This window comes from Nymphaea colorata, chromosome 4 (assembly GCF_008831285.2).
Source record: "Nymphaea colorata isolate Beijing-Zhang1983 chromosome 4, ASM883128v2, whole genome shotgun sequence".
NCBI lineage: Eukaryota > Viridiplantae > Streptophyta > Magnoliopsida > Nymphaeales > Nymphaeaceae > Nymphaea > Nymphaea colorata.
Window position 1 is genome coordinate 17,227,998 of NC_045141.1, and position 6,000 is coordinate 17,233,997.

At 39.6% G+C, this 6,000-nt stretch overlaps 1 pseudogene; it reads left to right on the plus strand.

The window, feature by feature from the left end:
• The first annotated feature begins 475 nt into the window (after window positions 1-475).
• Window positions 476-2,984, plus strand: LOC116253203 (uncharacterized acetyltransferase At3g50280-like; annotated as a pseudogene).
• The last annotated feature ends 3,016 nt before the right edge of the window (window positions 2,985-6,000 follow it).

The window sequence follows — 6,000 nt, forward strand, 5'->3', positions numbered from 1 at the left end:
AATCCAAAAATTCTGAAAATTGGTGGAGAGAATCCTCAGAACCAGACGATTCCAACGAGCCCTTGCTCTTCACTTTCCGTTGCCGGAACTGACAGCGCCGGCCAAAATCGTGACTGGTTTTCCGGCGCTCTGTTCTATCCTATTTGGAAATGCTCTGTTCTGTCGTGTTTGGCAATGTGCTCTATTTCATCTCGTTTGGAAATACCTCAATCGCCCAACAGATTGCAGAAATTGTTTCCAATCTCATGCAAAAAGTTCCTTTACGGAAATAAAGCTCTGATACCATATCAGAACATTGAGGGGCATAGAATTTTGGGAAAGATGTTTATAGAGGTTCGGTATAAACCTACGTCCTCTTCTCTCAATCACAGCTACCTGCTGAGTTGAGGTTCCACTACGTTTTTATAGATATACAAGTTCCAACGGATCTTTGATTACAATTTTGTAATCCACCATTTCTTCCTTTCATAGATTTATGGCCGTTAATTTCTTCCTCTTTGAATGTGGCGTATCTTCCTTTGCTGGTGTAGACGTTGGGGCTATTTCCTTTGTTGGTATAGCCGTTGAGACTTCCTTTCTTGCTTTGGTGGTTCCTTCCTTCTTTCCCTTTGTCATCTGATGTCTTAACAGCTGCATGCCATGGCATTAGCGTGGCAGATTTGACAGCGGACGGAGATGTGCCCAGTGCAGTGAGGTCCTTTTTCCCACTGACTGGTGCCCTCAATCATGATGGCCATTCCCTTCCACTCCTCGTTGTGCAGGTATTGATCGTGTTGCTCGGGATTTGGACGTCCATCGGATTGGGGATTTGAAAGAGAATGTGAATACCACATGGTTTCTTTCTGGTGCTTCGTAAAACTTTAGAGTTTGCTACTTTTATTGCTTATAAGCTGACAACACGATAGATGCAAATGATGTTCTTAAAACATTAATACTATATATAAGGTTCAATATTCTTTTGTTTTATGTGGCAGTACATTATCTAAAAATTTCTCTAACTAATGACAGCGATTAGCCGAGTACGTGCTTTGATGTATGTTATTAACAAATGTTTCCTTCAAATGATATTCAGGTGAGATTTTATTTAATTTAGATCATTTAACAATACTTCATCAGTGTGGTATTTTGGCTACTAACTAAAAGTAAATTGGGTCTCCCAATACCAAATTGAAATACAAAACCATCTAATGGTAAGTGTTTTCTCTTAAAGAACAGGATTGTCAAACACAAACTACTTGAAACATGAAGTCAAGGCATATGAACATATAACATGCGACGTTTCCCCAATTATAATGTTTGTTTCTCCTTTTCTTTCATAGACTTCTTTGCCTCCAAAGCAATATTAAAATTTATATTAAAAACTGTGTTCCTTTTTATTTATAGCGGCTTTGGATTTCTCATGCTTAAGTGAAAAGGTGTAGAATGCTAACATGGATCGCAACACTCAATTTGAAAGACATGAATCATAAAACTTAAATTAAAAGATATATCGTAAAACCACTCAAATCTTCAAAATCGTTCCTAAAAGTATAAGGAAAAGAGATGACTTTGCCCTCTTAACTACCACCATTCTACCTACCAAATTAGCTCCTTAACTCTGCAACTGCCGTACTGACAATCAATAGGGGCAGGTGGAGAGTGAGGTGTATGTACAATAGGGCCTGATATGCACCCAAAAGAAGAACATAGGGCTCGAGGTAGTTTAGGAATTAAAAAAACCAATGTTTTTTTTTTCACATTTAACTTTTTTTTACTACTTATCTTATCTTTGTAAAAAAGACATTTTTTTTATGATCAAGAGTATTTTGGTTATTATATAATGTGGTACACAATTATGCACCATTTTAGCGCCGAATGATGAGGCCGTTTGTGATATTTTATAATATTAATTAAAAGCTATCTTTCTTTTTCTCTTTCCTCCCCCGAGGAGAAATTCATGGATTTGAGTTGAAAATCTTAAACCCCATGGTTCTTAAGTTCACAGTTTGCTAAAACCACAATGAATTTACGACTGGGGGTTTATGTTAAATGAGACCCCCGATCCACACCAGTTATGAGAGGAATTACGCTGCTTATGGCGCAAGATCATTGAAATGGTTCTACATGTTCAGTTAACAGAACTGGCAGATGGGATGTTCATCGGCTGCTCCTTCAACCACAGCATCGCCGACGGGGAACCAATGTGGCACTTCATCAACTGCCGGTCCGAGCTCAGTCGAGGAAGCCGACAAATTTCCCGTCGACCACTCATGGATCGTGCATTCCTCAGCAAAGAACCCATCCGATTCCTTCCCTCAGAAGAAGCGATTAGAGTAAACAAGTGGCCTGAACATGGCCTGAGCTCACGTGTCTTCCGCTTCAGCCAAAAGACGATGGCCAGCCTGAAGGCCAAAGCCAACCAGCAATGCAAGCTAGAGAAGGTCGAGATATCATCATTCCAAGCACTATCGGCACTAATCTGGCGAGGCGTGGCGAGGGCAAGGAAAGCAGCAGCGGGTCAGATGACCATCTGCTTGATGGCTGTAGGGAACAGGCAAAGGTTGGATCCGCCAATGTCACCGGAAAGCTTCGGCAACTACGTTACTGCAGCATGCACCAGGGCACCTGCCGGTGAGTTAATGAGCCGAGACCTCGGTTCAGCGGCGCGAGCGCTGCACGAGACAGTCAGTAGCCTGACGTCTGAAGGCGCGCGTGCCTACGTTGAGGCATGGGTAGAGAAGCCCTATCTACTTTCACTGAAGGAACCCAACCCTTATCTCATCTTGGTAGCGGGCTCACCAAGGTTCGAGGTATATGGGAACGATTTCAGCTGGGGCCGGCCGGCCGGCGTGTTATGGGGCCCGGCCGCAAAGTTTGATGGGAAGGTGTTGGCTTCACAAGGCTGAGAGGGTGCTGGCAGCGTGGACCTGGAAGTTTGCCTTTCTCCTGAAACCATGAGTGCATTGGCATTAGATGAAGAGCTCAAAGAAGCTCTCTCTATTTGATTTAGAATTTGGGAGCAGATCAATTGTGATGAAAAATCTCTCTGTGAAGCATAAGGAGGTGTTTGTCTTTATCGTTGGGTTTGGTTTGTGGCACTTTGTCTACTTGCAGTAAGTTGTAGGAGGCATGGCAAAGTCAGATTCGCCATGCATGCTTCGAATTCTTTGCCCTCACAATTAGTTCGAATGTCTTTTATGTCTACATAGAGTAGCCTTGCTTGTTTCCCTCTTCCCATTCACTAGTGTCATTATTCGTATGTCCGGTCTTGTTGAACATCATTTGGTTCAATGTAGGGGCGGAGCCAAGATTTTTTTAGGGCGGGCAAAACGTTCCATAGGTTGGGCCAAGAGGAGCAATGAGTCGGGTCAAAAAGGAGCGATCGGACCATAATTTTTTTTTTCTGCGCTCGCCCGCCCCCGCCCCACCCCTCTAGTTCAATGTATCCTTGGTGCACTGTGCACAGTCTCCTTCATGGCATGTGTGCCTCAAACTGAATCGTAAAGAGCTCCAAGAAAGGAGTACATGTCATCATGCACATGGACTAATTCAGATACTTTTCTTATGGTATAATGCTTCAGCCTCTTATATGAGTTTAATCGGGACACTTTTTGAACACTCGTGTTACAAAAAGAACATGACTTTTAGACATCTTTAGACATCTTTTCTTGGGTCCCGCCTTCAATTACGAGTAAAAAAATTTAGCTAAAAAACAAACCAGTCTAGCTCAAGTGGAGCTTATGTGAGTTAGTTTGAGTTGAGCCCAAGTTGGCGCTACTCATTGAGCATCTTTAATAGCGTCCAAAGCCATAGATGTGCATTGGACAATCATTTGGCCTTTTCACTCCCCACCATTTTTAGGGTTTTTTTTTCCTGACAGAACCTTGTTGTTTTCATAGGTAAAAAAACATTGCCGGTAATATATAATATTGCTCGAAGGAAAACATATTTATTAGCTTTACCTATCTCTGGCATAAAGGACAATGTAGGCTCATATCATTGGCAGGTTGTAGATACCTTCCAATTCTTTGTGTTAGTGTTCTATCCACAATCTTTGGGAAAAGCAAGTTTCTTATATAATCTCTTTTATATAATCTTTATAACAACTTTTTGTCGACAACTTTAACTAGGTGTGACCTATAAAATTCATTTTTCTAAACATTTAATATAATCTTTGACTTTAGGGGCCGTTTGATGACAAAGAAATGTGAAATTGGAAAAATATCTCTGGAAATAAGTTTTCTGGAATAAAAGAATGAGAAAAATCTGTCTGATTCTCATTTTGATGTGTGTATGATGACTGAGAAATAAATTTCCAGAAATTTATTTCTTAGTTTGGTAAAAAAGAAATATATTTCCAGATTTAGAGGGATGCAAGAAGTGATAATCGAGTAAATGTAAGAAGTGATACTTTGAGAGTTGGAGCTCCAACAATAGGCATGTCCGGCTGTGCTTCTATGACCTGATATTGAAATATTAGAATATTTCAAACTAAATGGAAAAGTAATTGATAAGCTAATAGCACAACAATTATTCAACAAGGGCACACAACAAGAAAACTAAAGTTCAGGATCATGAAAAATTATTCAACAAGGGCACACAACAAGAAAACTAAAGTTCAGGATCATGAAAACATCATATATTACGGAGACATCATCAAGCATCCTCAGGCAAAATGTCATACTCCAACCTCAAACTTTGATCGCAAAAGCTCACTGGAATGTAAAAAGTAGAAACAGTGCTCACTCATCAAGATCAAAATATTTTAGTTCCCAATGCTGTGTTCATTTAGAAACTCATGAGTCATGACCATGTTTCAGAATCATTCTACTCATTGTCCAAAATATAGTCGTAGTGGTTTGGATAATGACATATATCAACCACCATTGCTATGAATTCTAGAGACACTTATCAAAAAATAGAATGACTTAAAGAAATTTATAATGCCATGTGACATACCCATACTCTACTAATTATCTTTACAGTTAAAAATAAGCGATGAAGATTAAAGAAATAATTTACAACAACATACCTTTACCAATGGCAGCACTCAATTTTGCAAATGCTTCAACTTTTAAAATGTGGCTGCACCCATCTAACATACTTTTCTTTCTTTAAAGCTTGACAAACAACAAGCTCAAACAAATATCCACTTTGAAGAAACATGTAGCCAGGGGAAGGGGAAAATTTTGCCAATGACAGAGTTCATGAGATAATTTTGGCACTATGCTCTTATCATCTAAAATAATATGATATACTTGAAGCTGCGGGCAGGCACCAAGCAATGTTTCCAAGGTTTGCAAGTGGCATTCATTTGGGAAGACTTGGATGATACAATCCATCAGGTACTACTGTACAATGTCTTCCTTACAATTGAAAACCTATCACAGGGATACATATTATCTCATATAACCCGAAAGCAAAAGAATGGATCAGCATATTATAATCACATCAATAACAAAAATAAGAAACATGCATTTCAACCTGCTCGAGAACTCTTGGCAGTACAGTTTCTTTGTACATATAAAGGTCAACACCCTCTAACTGACTGAGAATGTGCAGATTTTTTCAACCTAAACATATCATCCATTAAGACAGTCACTGCTCGATGAAAATGTCAAGATACCACATTCATACTTTTAGGCAGTTCGAAGTTTCTTATATTACAAGGTCCCGATGCTCACTCCTTTCTTTCTCCCTTTTCTCCTTTTCCCTGGCAGGTCCCTGTAGACATAAATCCCAATTTCGAGCCTCAACTCACCATCACCTAACAATATCAGTAATTTAAAATGATTAAAACACCTCCATCAGCATAACTAAGATTGTAAATAGAACCAACATACATATACACTACAATCAATATGTGTATGCACATGGATGGTCAAGAAAGCAAGGGTGTTAACATGTAGACACAAACCTGATGTTGCATGCACATCCAAAGTTTATTTATCTCGGTGAAATTTTGTAACACAAACTCCACAGCATCAATAACAGTGTCAGCACTCCTTCAGCATCATACCT